The following is a 16,031-nucleotide window of genomic DNA, read 5'->3' as shown; positions in this document are numbered from 1 at the left end:
GGTAGCGGTGTTGTGCTTCAGAGGTAGCGGTATTGTGCTTCAGGGGTAGTAGTATTGTACCTTGTAGTTAGCAGTATAGTACTTCGGAGGTAGCGGTATTGTACTTCGGAGTTGTAACTCCGAGGTAGTAGTATTGTACCTTGCAGTTAGCAGTAATATTTCTCAGAGGTAGCGGTATTGTGTCTCTGAGGTAGCGGTATTGTACCTCCGAGGTAGCGGTATTGTGCATGTGGATCATTGCCGATGTTGAGGTGGGGAAATTACAAATAGTCCAACCCATGTGCAATTGCACTAACTGAGACACCGTATTCTGCAACATTTTAGTCACCCTGATAAAATAAAAACATTCTGTTTCTGCATTTCCAAATCACAATAACCTGGGTTAATTTAATTTTGCTAGAAATATGGATAAAACTCAATCTACATATTACAACTGGAAAATAACTGAGAAAAGCTGAAGCAGAATGAAGTCAGACTGACAGGTATGCAACACTCATTGATGATCAGGGCCGCCGAGAGGGGGGGGGAGCGGGTACAGTTTACCCGGGCCCGGCCATGCCAGGGGGCCCGGGCCGGGCCCTCGCTGCTAATAAAATTTATTTATTTTCTTATTTTATTTTTCTCTCTTGCGGTATTTTTTTTTTTACTTTTTTTTTTTTTTTTCGCGGGGGGGGGGGGGGGGGGCAGGGGGGGGTCTTGGGTTTCTTGGGAGCTGTAAGAAAAAATAAATAATAAAAAAAAAAAATACTCACGTGATCGCGCGGCGCCGTGTCCCTCCTCTCCTCCATTCACACTGACTGCCGGGCGTGACGTCATCAAGTCACGCCTGTCAGTCAGTGAGGAGCGCCGCAGCCAGCATGAAGAAAGAAGACAGAAGAGGAGACAGAAGAGCAGAAAAGAAAAGAAAGAAGTTGACAAAAGGTAAGTAAAGAAACGGAGAGGCAAGGGGAGGAAAACAGGGAGGGACAGTACTATAAAGAAAGGGGACAGAGAAACAGAGGAGGAAAAAAAGGAGAGAGCCACAGAGTAATAAAAAAAAAAGTGGGAGAGAGGAACAGAGGAGGAAAAAAAGGAGAGAGCCACAGAGTAATAAAAAAAAAGTGGGAGAGAGGAACAGAGGAGGAAAAAAAGGAGAGAGCCACAGGGGAATAAAAAAAAAGTGGGAGAGAGGAACAGAGGAGGAAAAAAAGGAGAGAGCCACAGGGGAATGAAAAAAAAATTAGGGAGAGAGGAACAGAGGAGGGAAAAAAAGTGGGAGAGAGGAACAGAGGAGGAAAAAAAAGGAGAGAGCCACAGAGGAATAAAAAAAAATTGGGGAGAGAGGAACAGAGGAGGGAAAAAAAGTGGGAGAGAGGAACAGAGGAGGAAAAAAAAGTGGGAGAGAGGAACAGAGGAGGAAAAAAAAGTGGGAGAGAGGAACAGAGGAGGAAAAAAAGGAGAGAGCCACAGGGGAATAAAAAAAAAGTGGGAGAGAGGAACAGAGGAGGAAAAAAAGGAGAGAGCCACAGGGGAATAAAAAAAAAATTGGGGAGAGAGGAACAGAGGAGGGAAAAAAAGTGGGAGAGAGGAACAGAGGAGGAAAAAAAAGTGGGAGAGAGGAACAGAGGAGGAAAAAAAGTGGGAGAGAGGAACAGAGGAATAAAAAAAGTGGGAGAGAGGCACAAAGTAAAAAAGAAGGGGGAAAAGCAGCATGGAGGTCGCAGTGTGAGCATAAGGGGGTACAGTGTAGTTGTGATGAAGGGGCACAGTAATGTGTGTGATGGCACAGGGGGCTTGTTGCAATGTAGTGTGTGTGAGGTAGGTGGCGGCTAATTAATGGGCGCTATTTTGTTTGTAGGGTGATGGTGAGGCAATTTAATAGTAGGGACTATTAATTTAAGATGGGGTGGTTTGGGGGCTATTGAATCTTGGGGTGAGTTTAGGGAGAATGAGGTCTATTTATTAAATGTGACTATGAATTATTTAATGGCAGTGATGGTTGCGGGAAATAGGTATTGCTGGGGCTGTTTGCAGGAAGTGAAATAGGTTTATTTATTAAATGTGAATACTATTATTTTAATGTTGGGGCTGGAGGAAGGCCTAATTATTAATCGTGAGTGCTATTGATTTAAGGCCGGGGCTGGCTGTAATTTTTTAAATGTAGCCATTTTTTTTTCAAAATAGGTCCTTCAACATTCCTGGATCCGGACAAGCCACAACTAAAGAAACCAGCAGCCACAGGTGGAGAAAGTGAGAAGAACAGGTAGGAGAGAGCAGCACAGTGTGTGAAATGTTGTGATTCTAGTAGGGACAATACCAATTTTTGGTGAATGTTGTGCCCAATGTAAGGTGTAGGCCAAGACTGAACTGTTTGTGTACACACTGCATTGTTTGTATACTACACTGTGGTGGTAGATGTCCTGAAAGTCAGGAGTGCTTGAACATATGTGACGCTCCGGCGAATTGAGAGCCTAGTGGTTTTGATGTTAGCCACGCCCCAATGGCACATTTGCCACGCCCCTGAATGTATGACCATACACCTAAATTTTTTTGCGCCGCCGTAAGGTGGCGCAAAAAAATTTTGGGTCTTACTTGAATATGAGGGGGGCCCCATGAATTTGTTGTACCCGGGCCCTGAATTCTTCTTGGCAGCCCTGTTGATGATACTAAAGTGTCCTAGATTTATAGAGACTTCTCAAATGCTGCACAACATCTTTGTACAATGTGACGTGTGAACCTCACTAACAATAGTCTTTTAATGGGAAAAAATACTGTAAATGTATTTCTTTATGAAACATCCGTTTGTATCATTCACAAATACACAAAACAACATTTAAAGGACTGACAGACTTTTCAGACAGAAGGAATTACACAACTGTTACAATCACTGTGTATGGTGTTGTCAGTGCTATTCCTATCTATGGAGAAATGTCATGTTATTTACTCTTATAAGCTATCTACGCTGCCTCCCAGCAAAGTATGCTATAAATATAAATATGTAAACATAAATATAAAGTGACAGTATATACAATGACTATATTTTTATGCTGATTGAAGAAAAATAATCTCTTATATGTAAACGTTTCATGTTACATACTGCTAAGCTTGTAAAGGTCAATATTTAATGAAGACGATTACTGCTGAGTCTCAGAAAAGTAATTTAATGTTAATGAACTATTGTGAATTTCACATCTTTGCTTTCTGTTAGATTCTCGCCTACCGATATGAGACGTGAACGACAGCTGAAGAACAGAGGAATGAATTAAATTTTGTACAAATTGGAGAACCTTTGTTCTTGAAATGAAAGCGTATAATTAATTTTAAATAATCATATCTGGATGTCAGTGTTTGCTTTATAAAAACAGCGCACATCAGGATGTCAGGCTGTCTTGACATTAGTGCATCGTTGTTGCCTATTGTATTCTATTCCGCTCCGTGGCAAACTCAAGAGATAGTTAGATTATCCAAGTTCTCCTCTGAGTGAGATCAGAGAACTTAAAGTGATAGTTCAAGAGCAGTCTTTAAAAACTATGGGGCGCATTTATCAATATTCACATAAAGTGAAAAGTAGTTTTCAATCCTTATCGCAATGATAAGGATTGAACTATTTCTCACATTTATGTACAACCCTGCACAGAAACAGCAGTTCCGAAAAAAACTGCTGTTTCTGTGATGTAAAAAATCATACTTACCCCCCTCTTCGGAAGCGCTGTCTCCGGGTCTTCTCCTCCTTCTTTTTTATTCTTCAATTGCACATGTCCAGTTCCAAAAACTGCACATGCGCACACAGATCCCCTCTCTGTCTCTGCAACTATTATTGCAGAGAGAGAGCGCTGAGTGACAGGGAGGGATCATGTGATCCCTCCACACATGCGCTGTCCAGCTCTGCTCTTCGGAGCAGAGATGACAGCATTGGATTTCTTCAATTCTGATAATGAAGCCGGCGTACATTAACACAACAAGTGCTCGAAAAAAAAGTTTTTTTCGGGACTTCTTAGATTGCGGACAGAGCAGTCACAATACTGTTGTATGGTGACTGCTCGCAAAAACGATAAGGAGTGCAAAGCAGCAGATATCCATGATATCTGCTGCGATGCACCTTTAATAAATTTGAGTAGGAGACATCGTGGACTAATTTACACGGTAAGTGCACGATAGTGCACTACCGTTATTTCTTAAATATACCCCTAAGACTCTATTCCTCGGTGATAAGAGCAGATACAAAATATTGGGGCATTCACGTGCGTGAAACAATGTCTTCCACCAAATGAAAGAGATACTGAACCCCCAAAATCTACTTTGATATAATGTATTAGAGAATGAACAGAATATTGTTAATTTATATTGTGCCAATCATATTATGCAGCGTTGTACAGAGGATATGTAGTCAAACACCTCTGACTACCCCAATGGAGCTTACAATGTAAATTCCTTAAAACACATGGGTCAATTTTGTCAGCAACCAATTAAACTAAACCAGTGCACACGGAGGAAACTCACGCAAACACGGGGAGAACATACAAACTCCTCAAAGATCGGGCCCTGGTCAGAATCAAAGTCATGTGCTTTATTCTATGCAGCAATGCTGACCACTGGGCCACCATGCCTCATACAGTTTACATACACAGCAATACCACGTAACATCAGCAAATCGCTGCATCTATGGACCCAAAATGATTGTCACAACTAAAGAAAATCCAGTCAATCCATGTCCATAAGTCTGGTCATCTGACATGACCCACGTGTGATCTGGTCACTCCGCTGGATCTGTCCAAATTAGTGATCCACATGTCTATTCTAAGTGATAAGATCTCTGGTTAATTCTAAAATTTATCAGTTGTTCACTGCATGATGCCATATTTCATTATATGTCCATCCACATCCCTTATCATAGACCAGTCAAGCATTACTGATATATGTAGTTTAGCAGTGCCAGTAGATATTCTAATAGATTGCTATACTTTCTATACTGAGAGACACCCTGACATTCCACGTACCACACCTTGGTTTAACCTGCTTCCACTGCCAGCTCTCAGAGTGGAAGCAGCCTTATTGCAGAATGAAACCATGTACATGAGAATGGAGCCTAGGATTTCACCAGGAACCAGTCACAACTCCTACAATAGTCCTGATGTTTACTGGATAGTTTACCTCCCCCAGATTTTGGGGGGCTAAAACGGTTACAGATTTTTAGGGGCAGTCTCATTAAAATGTGTACATTTCTGTGTGAATCTGGGGCGTAGCTTGTTGAATTGAAGGCATGGCTAATTTATGCCCTCACCTCTTACCGCCCGGAATCTTGGGAGTTATACATGTGCCTCATGCCTCAGATGTCACTGGTCCCTAGTGAGCCAATAAGCTGTTTTTTTTATTATGAATATTGGTTTAGCACACAAACTGGCTGCCTATACTGCGTGTTGGTGATAGATACCTCCCAAAATTGCCTCTTCTTCATTCCGCAAGGGGTGTGTGACCACAATACATTGGAGGCGTGGCCATGACACCATTGGGGTGTGGCTGCACCCCTGGGGGCGTGACTAGGCTGCCCAGTACTCTCCTCCCCTCCAAACACCCCCTCATTGCATTGCCCTGCACACCTGTGGCAGGTGTAAGAGCAGCAGTGAACAGATGATACCTCCCAAATTCCCACAGATGGGACAAAGCTGTGGATTGAGATGGTGGGACAGAGCCCTCAAATGGGGACCGTCCTGCCTTAATCGGGACAATTGGGGGGTACGGTGATAGGTCTATTTTTACATGAATGAAGTCTCAGTATAATATTTCTCTAACTGTCAGAAACTGTGTCCAGCATTACTCATCTTCTACGTTATGTTCTTTTTATAAAACTTTCTAAAATGAAACTGATATAATAATGTGTGAATCGAATTCTAAATAAAACCACATCTGACGCAATGTTTACATTGAGGCAGATGAATAACGTTTTCACTTTTCCATATGTTGCCCACTATACAGTTGTATGAGATGATGTCACAACATCATCGCTGACAGGTCTTATGGGAAATTCACTTTGGACTCAGAATAGTCAGAAAAGTTTTGTCACTCAAATAATTGCCACATGTAAAATATATAAATGGTGAGTGTGATACGAGTTCTCTTTACATTGGGAGCGAGTGACCTGCATCCTAATTTATCTCGTCCACTACCCAACATCGCCGGCCTGTGAGATCCTGCTTCTTAGTTTAGTAGATTTACGGGATGGCAGGGAATGCTCAGACTTGTAGTTCTACAGCAACTGAAAAGTTTGGGAGAAGGAGCGTCCATTAAATGAATCTTGAGGAAAAAAATAATAACTTAGATTTGGTTTTAAAGACAAGGAATTGCACAAGTCAATTTACCTTTGTACGTATACAAGTCAGAGGTTAGCACTGTTGTATATATAGGATGTCTTGAGACAAATCTATTTTTTACAAATGTAATAAATTATTAAATGGCGCCCGTCTCCTCCTCAGTCTATGTATAATCTTGATAACCCAAGCATTAAATGATAAACATTTTCTCTTTAAAGCTGCAGATTCCCAGCGACACAGAATCATCCGCAGCTCTAACAGACAAGTGATTGTTGATGTCAATAGGAGGATGCTGCAAGTTAATTATACAGCTCCGTAATGCTGGCAGTGAGACACACTGTGCCCTGATTAGTGCTGCGGAAACTCCATGTACTTAATCATGACTGGCTGTAAAAGGAAATATTGCTTATTTTGACAACAACAACAAAATCTCTTTTGTTCTTCCTTAGTAAATTGAAGATGCTGTAGTGTGGAAAATGAGAAGCTGACAGTCTATTGTGAGGGCGCTGTTCAGTACAGTGCAAACAAAGTAATTATAGAATGTAGCTCCCAGGTAGTTCTACCCTTAGGGCTATATTTACTAAATTGCGGGTTTGAAAAAGTGGAGATGTTGCCTATGGCAACCAATCAGATTCTAGCTGTCATTTTGTAGAATGTACTAAATAAATGACAGCTAGAATCTGATTGGTTGCTATAGGCAACATCTCCACTTTTTCAAACCCACAGTTTAGTAAATCTAGCCCTTAGTATCTAAAAACAACATGCATTAGGAAAGTGATATTTTTGCACTTAAAATGTTTAATTTACTATGGATGCACGGTGGTTAGCATTGTGGCCTCACACCACTGGGGTCAAGAGTTAGCTTCAGACCAGGGTCCTATTTGTGTGGAGTTTGTTAGTTCTCCCCTTGTTTGTGGGGGTTTCCTACCACCGCCAAAAAACATACACAGTAATTTAATTGGCTGCTGACAAAATTAACCCTAGTCTGTCTGTGATGCAGACCATCAAATATTGTCTTTACAGAGCAGCGTTATATGAAGGCGCTATATAAAAAGAATAATAAATAATTCACTTTTCCTACTGCTCACTGCTGTGTATTAGATAATAATTCTCCCTCATATTAGACTACTCTCCCGCAATGTCTAGGAGACTCATGAATTTTGGGGAGCCCTTTTGGACTCCAATTGGAGCTGGCCGTACTTCCATTTCTGTCCAGTTAAGTGTGCAGGACGGGGGCCTCCATGTAGTGATTTGCATAATTTTGGCCCCACCTTTGTGGTGTAATTATGTGATTGTGCCAATGACACAAGTCACTGTGCCACTCCCCCCCCCCCCCCCCCGCACTGGACATTTGACCTCCCCTCTGGCAGTTTGCTATGGTTGGCAAATGCTTCTTTATGTATGTAGGTGTATAGTAAGGTGCACTCCCACTGTCTCCTTTGAACCCTCCCCAGAAAATCATTGTTTTTACATTTGTGACTTTGCAAACGTTTTGGAAATGACACTGTATGGAAACCATCATGGTGGCCTAGTGGTTAGCACTTCTGCCTCACAGGGCTGGGGTCTTGAGTTCAATTCCCGACCATGGCCTTATCTGTGTGGAGTTTGAATGTTCTCCCCGTGTTTGCGTGGGTTTTCTCCGGGTGCTCTGGTTTCCTACCACATTCCAAAAACATACTGGTAGGTTAATTGACTGCTATCAAAATTGAGCCTAGTCTGTGTTTCTGCCTATGTGTGTATATTAGGGAATTTAGACTGTAAGCTCCAATGGGGCAGGGACTGATGTGAGTGAGTTCTCTGTACAATGCTGCGGAATCAGTGGCGCTCTATAAATAAATGATGATTGGTCAAATTGTAAGATTCTCCTTTTGCTGACTACCAGGCTTTTCATCCTTTCGTAAATAGCCCCCAGACATGTGGATTTTCCAAGCTTCAATTCCGACTGTTATTTTTCCCACTACCTCTGCTGGGTATTTTTTCCAAGCAACTACTACTCTTTCAATAAGATAATATAACATAACCCCTGATCTTTCCACTCACCCTCTAATAGAGTGTCCCCCTGAGGGTCCTATAGCTCAATTTATTCCGTAAAATCCTGTGACATCTTATTAAAAGAGGTCTCACAATTCAGACGACTTTAATTTACTGACTTGTACACGTCTTCTTGCAACTTGTACTAAGTACACTGTTTCTGCTTTCTAGCTTCCTTCTCTCCTTTTAGACATGTCTTTATATCATCGGGTAATTTGTTTATTTTCGCTTTTCTGAGCTCCGACACATTTGTAATCAAATCCGATTCAGAAAGCACAGAGGAGCTGTGTCGTATCCAAGGATAACACAAATCACTAATTCTCCTGGTCATGATATAAATATATTGCTAGAAATCTCTTTATAAAAGTACAAAGATAAAGCAATATAACTAGTACAAGTAGCAGGAAGACACACACAAGCCAATAAATGAAAGTAACTAGAAGGTGGATAAACCCCTTTTAATGTTTTATTTGAAGAGCTGGAGCAGTTAGTGTATGAAGTAAAGAAAATACTCTACAATAAAAGACCAACGAGGGCAAGTACAAGGCTATTAAGTGCTGTAATACAATGGAACAATAAATCTATGTACTACACCAGGTGACAGACGAAGCTATAAACGCCGTGTGAAAGTCTGAACCCTCACCGCTCCTAACATGGATAAAGGATCAATATGTACATTGTAACGTGTTTGGGCAAGCGTGTAACACTTGTATAACTGTGTCCTTTACACTTATACTATGAGCAGTCTGCTGCAGAGTTGTTACTTTGTAACAAAACATTTTCCTCTTCTGCAATAGTCAGAATGAATCAGCCGCTTACTGAAAACTCTTCCCATCAAGACACCTCTTTCTCCTAAACCACTGTGTGATGTTACACTCCCACCCACAATACACATCTCTACACAACATACAGCTGTTACGCTTGTCTCCCTGCCTGGTCTCTTAGCAACATTAATGTCTGCGCAAAGCGTACAATCAAATCCCTCTGCAATTTTACCTCTCCGTCCTGACATTGTGCAAAGTGGGCGAGTGCCAGGGGCTGGCTGGGCTGTGGGGGCATCTGCCGGTCCCATAGTACCCCGACCTTGGTCTGGGTCACAGGGCTACCTGCATTTTTTTTAATATATTCCTAATAGGCTGCCCTCCCCCCCCCCCCGGCCTCAAGATGGGTTTTTAAGGTGTGACCTTGGAAAATTACAATTTGGGAACTTGCCTTTTGGATTCTAATAAAAAGTACCTATAACTTTATGCATGAGCGTCAAACCTTCCAGTTAGGCTAAATACACATTTTCCATGGAATTTTACGGAGGTGAAATAATATATTAGGATATAGCATTAAGGAACCCCTTGAAGGCTTAAAGGGAAATTTATATCACCAGCTGCACATTATTAGATAGCCCTGAGCTAATGTTTGGAAAAGTGGTATGATACAATGAATGTTCTTTATTTCTATGGTGCCGACAGATTCTGTAGCGCTGTACAATGAAACATTTTTTTGGGGGCAAATCAGACCTTGCTCCAATGGAGTTTACAATAAGCAGCAGCAATTTATATAGCGCCACTAATTCTGCAGCACTGTACAGAGAACTCACTCACATCAGTCCCTGCCCTATTGGAGCTTGCACTCTAAAATGAGAGAGAGAGAGAGAGAGCGCGAGAGAGAGAGAGAGAGACTAGGGTCAATTTAGTAGCAGCCACTTAACCTACTAGTATGTTTTTTGAGTGTGGGAGGAAACTGGAGCACTAGAAGGAAACCCACACAAACACTGAGAGAACATAGAGCCTCCACACAGATAAGCCCATGGTCAGCAAACCATAGTCACATGCAAATACTAGGAACATTTAGCGAGAAGCCAATTAACCTACCAGTATGTCATTGGACCATGGTAGTAAACCAGAGCACCCCGATGAAGCTCACACAAACACGGGGTGTACACAAAAACTCCACACAGCTACCCTTTTGGGACAGAATCAATCCCATAGCCCCCTGCTAAATAGATTTACTAAAGGTCAATTATACTGTTCATTTTGGGAGGTATAAGTTCCACTGAGTATTAAATGCTTCAGATTTTCTCACTTATTTTCCAGGTTATCTGAATTTTAAATATGGAGATTACTTTAGCAGTAAAATAAGTGGGAAGATCAGTTTGTGATGGTTTTTTATACGTTATGTTAAGGGGCAGTCTGCAGACTAATTCAAGTCTATTTTAGAGATTTTCCTAATATATAAAAATAAATGTTTTGCCTATGTGTCTTAAAGAATACTTTGGGTGTTACAGGTAACCTTCATATAGCTGTACAGTGCTATAAATCAAAGTGTAACAGTGTTTCTTGAGCTAGATACCAGACACCTCTAATCCTGGCTGCTCTTGTAACTGCTTGTTCAATCGATTTACATACAGATCTTCCCTGCTGTTAGTTCAAACCTTTCAGAATATTAAGTATTTCTAGATACAAGCCCTGCGGGTGGGCAGCATCAATCATTGTAAATAGAGGGTCATTGCCCATCACAGGTACCAGCTTAGGGGGAAATAATCAGGGAGGGCAGCAGATGGTCAGCAGCTTGTAACTACAGCCAGCGACATGGTAATCTCTTTATTAGACTCTGTGATCTCCATTTCTCTAATGCTGCTGTTTATCCATGAGTAAGCTTTAGGGACGTCAGACAGGTAAATCTTGAAAATGCAAAATTACAACAAGTACAAGATAAAAAGTTGGCACTATTTAATACCATGTTAAAGAAAGTGACTGTATATCAAATGTTGAATTACCCGGTAAGTAGGTGTTGAAGCGTCATTACCACCTAGTGAAACAAGAAGCTACGCTTCTCCCTAGCCTTGTGATTGGTCCTCCCACTCACACCCACCTCTGCCTCCATTTAAAGTTGGTTAGCTAAAGTGATCTGTCGGCTCTGTATTACAGAACCAGCAGAGCTGCCGAAGAACGGATATATGTAACAGCCCGGGCACTACTGTTAGGAGGAGAGGCAGCTTAGTAAAATATTTTACATTGGTGCAACTTTAATGTCTTATATGGGACTGTAAAAAATGGTAAGAAAAACATAATTGTAGGATACATAAAACAGTTGCTTGCCTGGGCTGCCCTCTAGTGGCGGGAAGTCAATTTGTATTTTGCACAGAGCTTTCAATTAGAAGAAATCTTTCAAAATTAGTTAATAAGACCACAAGTCCTGAAAAAAATATATAAATGCCTTTAAGATTCATAATTACATTGTTTCTTGCTAAAAATTCAATCGCACAGATTGCTTTTATTACATACTTGCCTACTCTCCCGGAATTTCCCGGGAGGCTCCCGAATTTCGGAAGAGTAGGCAAACCTCCCGGATTCGCGGAAATTCACGGCATTGAATGGCGGGGACTTAATTGCGTCATTAAGCCGTGCCCCCGCTATTCAATGCCGTGAATTTCGGCATTTTACAGTTGGGGCGGGGCTATGGTGACGTCACCAAGCCTCGTCCTACCCCCTGTCACATGACTTCTCCCCCCCGGCATCTCCAGAGGGAGAAGTTTTGAAAGTTGGCGTGTATGATTTATTAAACAGTGATCTATAAATCTATGTCCTTGTAATATTAGCGATGATGAGTACAAATGTCATATACATTGCTGGACATTGATTAATGTATTACGGTCAGTAATGGATAGATGATCTAAAGGGTGGTTTGATGAAACCACCAGTTTTCGGCTTTGAAACCGCTGGATTTACTAAAGGCCAAACCGCCAATTAAAGGGTTGAAAACCGCAGTTTAACAAAGCCCCACTTTACAAATCACTGTCCCGATTTTTAACATGATCAAAATACAAACGTCCAGATTTACTAAGCTGCTGTTTGATAAACCGCCAGAAAAACAAGGTGTTTGTGAAAGGTGAGATTGTTCATGAAGCACGGTGCCATACAGTCTCTGACTGCAGCCCTGTCTGTGTATGACCTCTGCTATCTCTGATTATCTTCCCATCTCCCCGACCCCTCGCACTGTCCCCGGACCTTTCTAACCTTCGCTCTGGCTATGGACATTCCCAGCTACATCTGTGACCCTGCTCACTGATCCCTACACCGCTCCCTGCTATCCGAATCCTTACTCCTGTTCTCCTGCTCCCAGCATCCTTTGCCTCCAGGGAATTTCCGACAGGAGCTTTGATATAAAATAAACAATGTGTCATATCACAGAGGTGTTCTTCAATATAAATCCAGAGGATTTGCAAAGGTCACACCGATTAAGGAGGACTGACCTTTCAAACACGTAGCTCGAACGAAAGTGTATCCAGACTACCTGAACTTTATGCTGGTGCAGAACAGTCTGAATATATCCCATTGTTCTCTTGTCACCACCTATATGCAAGTGCAATCTTGGTACATTTTCTAATAAACCACTTGACCTCCAGATCTATATTGAACATACCTCCTTCACCTGTGTGGCAGTGTAACCAGAGAGAACCAGTCATTTTTTAACAATGTTTTTAAGAAATGTATTTATATTTTCAAAAACACAATACAGTCACCAGTGACCATAAAAAGAGACATTGTACATAGTAGGCGATCTGAAGTTACCAAGCAAGCACAGACCAAGTTTACAATTCAAGGAAAGAGCAATGCTTGCAGATAACTGGCAATGGTGAGAGTGAAGTACAAACAGAACAAACACCAACGAAATACGCAATAGTGTATTTAAGGTGGGAGGCTGGGGAAAGAATAACTGAGACCAGAGACCCCCAGCGGCCACAGGGCTACTATGGGAGAATGAGATTGGTTCTATGTAACAATAAAAACCAAACTAATGGCTAAAATTAGAGGAAAAGGTCCAAAATGGCTTGAGAAGGGTCACTGAGGGGTAGGGGAGGCTATTATAGATAAACCAGTCACACCAGATTTTGGAAACTGTGTGGGTCTTGTTATTTAAATATGCAGAAATGTTTTCCATGGACACCAAATACCATATTTTATCGAGTTGCTGTCTGGAGCTGGGATCTCGAGATTTCCATTGTTTTGCAACCAAGCATCTGGCTGCATTAAGGATCTGCATGGAGTGCATTTGCCTAGTCCTTCCAGCGGGGAGCCAAGGAGGAAAGATCATGGACATCGGAATTTTGGTAATGTTGCTAATCATCATCATCATCATTTATTTATATAGCGTTACTAATTCCGCAGCGCTGTACAGAGAACTCACTCACATCAGTCCCTGCCCCATTGGAACTTACAGTCTAAATTCCCTAATCTAGACAAACACTCACACAGAGGGAGACAGACAGATAGGGAGACAGACAGACAGAGACTAGGGTAAATTTTTGATAGCAGCCAATTAGCCTACCAGTATGTTTTTGGAGTGTGGGAGGAAACCAGAGCACCCGGAGGAAACCCAGGCAAACACGTGGAGAACATACAAACTCCACACAGATAAGGCCATGGTCGGGAATCAAACTCATGACCCCAGTGCTGTGAGGCAGAAGTGCTAACCACTAGGCCGCTGTGCTGCTAATGAGGTTGGCTATACAATCCCAGAACGAGTGGACCAAAAATTTGACTAATGCTCCCGTGTAGTTGTAGCTGCAACGTTTCGGTTTCTGCCATCGGAACAGGGAGCATGACCACATCACGAGGGGGCGTAGTCACCTCACATTGGGATTCCACTCGCGGGACAAAGCTGTCCGGATCGCGATTGTGGGACGGAGTCTTCTGATCACAACTGTCCGCCTAAATCGGGACAATGAGAGGTAAGAAGCTGTATATATTTGGACCACTATTATCCTGATAGGCATTTTCTATTGTAATAGTAGCGCTAGACGTTTTGTTAAAAAGTATTTATTAGACAGTGATGCTCTGACAAACAACAATGTCAAAATATTGAGATAGATGACATGTAAATCCCGTACAGCAGGGTCGTCGCTACCTTTAGACGCCCCCAGAGCTTGCAGGTCAGCTTATACAAGCAACGGAAGGTCCTGGTCGTGTCTAAATTATTGCATCAACAAGTGCACTCGGAAAGGAATGACAGATTAAAAGCCTTTATGTTCTGATTACCTCCACACTGATGCTCCTTCCGGTGACTCACAGTCGGAATTCATTTCTGTAGCCCAACTAAGTGGGTTTTCTAATTTAGAACTGAGCTCTTGCATTTAATAAGTGTTTATCTTTTATTATATAAAGCCCCTGCCTCCCCCCCCCCCCCTTCCCATCTCTGGGAAACAAGTTGCAATTTAGAATTCTGAGTCGTACAATAAGAAGGGTTTATGATCAGCAGGAAAGACTAAGTGAACTGCTGGGTGAAAGGTAAGTGGCACTCGGGAATTTGAAGAAAAAAATAAAAAAAACCAAACATTTCTCTCTCTGTGGGAGGTTGAGTGCGAGTGTTCAATTGGAAAATGAGCAGATATAGTATGGATAAAATGGAGATTAAACAAAGAGAAAGCCATTAATAGGGTCGCCTTAAGGGCTCTTCAAGCCGCCAGGCAACAGAAAAGTGTCCTGCCGCTATTTATTTCACACATTCATTCAATTTCATGTACTATAATCACAGCACTTAACTCGCTGTTGAAGAAGCGTTCCCTCTGGGTTAAAAATCAACCATAATTGTTATGTAAAGATTTACCTCGTAATATTTTCCTTTTCTAGTTTAATGTGATGTTTCCACCCAACTTTAAAGTGTATCCTCTCACCTGTACTCACTGGTGGCAGCCATTTTTATGCGCTGCAAAATGCCTCTTGTGGTGGCACTAGCTCAACATCTGCTTTCTTCTTCCGGAAGCTGCCGTGTAGGCGAAAGTTCAAAGTAAAGCTCTATGTGACAAGACATTTTAATTCTAAAATATTCCTCTCTTCTGTGGTTGAACTAATGACGTATTCATTTCAGCAGCTTAAGTGAAGGCGAAGTGAGAGAAATTGCTTATACCAATGCACAGTGTTCTGCTTTTGCTATGATTCACGTGAACATTTAATTTCATTTACACTCACTGCACATATTACTCATTATATATACACATTATATTGCTGATATGTACACAGGGAGAGATGCACAAGGGGCTGGTGGTACACAGATAGCAGTGAGACATATCTTGGGTAGAGTTTGGTGTCCTGAAATAGGAACGATGGAGATGTCGTAAAGTAATATCTATTGGCTACATTTCCATCAAATACAAATTTTACCAGGATCTATACCAGTATTGGCTAACCTGTGACACTCCAGGTGTTGTGAAACTACAAGTCCCAGCATGCTTTGCCAATATATAGCAGCTTATTGCTGGAAGGGTATGCTGGGACTTGTAGTTTCACAACACCTGGAGTGTCACAGGTTAGCCAACACTGATCTATACAGAACATTTAGTGACATCACATTAAATAAAAAGTATCCACCCAGTCGCTTCCGTTTTGTCTTAGCCACAATGTTTCCTGCTCAGCTTGTGGGCATGGCTGTTTCATGTGTGCCCAGGATGAGACAAGTTAGACAAAAATGCCCACAAGCTGTGGAAGCTTCAGCCATTGGGAGCTTGTGCTGCATCTAGTGGAGCTGGCCCATCTGCAGACACCACATTGGGGGCTAGAGGTAGCCTTATAGATTTCAGTCTAGAATATCCAGTCCGGATACCAGATAACATGTAAAAAATGGAATTCTATTTCTAATTCTATTACCTGCAAATTAAAATCAAACAAGTATTTAGTTCTCCTGTACATCCCATGTCAACCTATTTATTGACTACCTTCACTC

The 16,031-nt window shown here is 41.8% G+C and overlaps 1 protein-coding gene across 2 annotated transcripts in view; it reads right to left on the bottom strand.

Annotated features, from left to right (window-relative positions):
• Positions 1-16,031, bottom strand: part of LOC142104560 (thyrotropin-releasing hormone receptor-like) — a 53,400-nt gene that overhangs the window by 34,021 nt on the left and 3,348 nt on the right. The window contains exon 1 of one of the 2 annotated variants that reach the window (XM_075189298.1): positions 10,184-10,244. The exons of the other annotated variant lie outside the window; for it this stretch is intronic. The gene's annotated coding sequence lies outside the window, so the exon portion shown is untranslated. Of the gene's footprint in view, positions 1-10,183; positions 10,245-16,031 lie in introns of those variants that run through there. 2 annotated transcript variants of the gene reach the window in all.

Source organism: Mixophyes fleayi, chromosome 10 (genome assembly GCF_038048845.1).
Source record: "Mixophyes fleayi isolate aMixFle1 chromosome 10, aMixFle1.hap1, whole genome shotgun sequence".
NCBI lineage: Eukaryota > Metazoa > Chordata > Amphibia > Anura > Limnodynastidae > Mixophyes > Mixophyes fleayi.
This window is presented reverse-complemented; position numbering and strand designations above follow the sequence as displayed.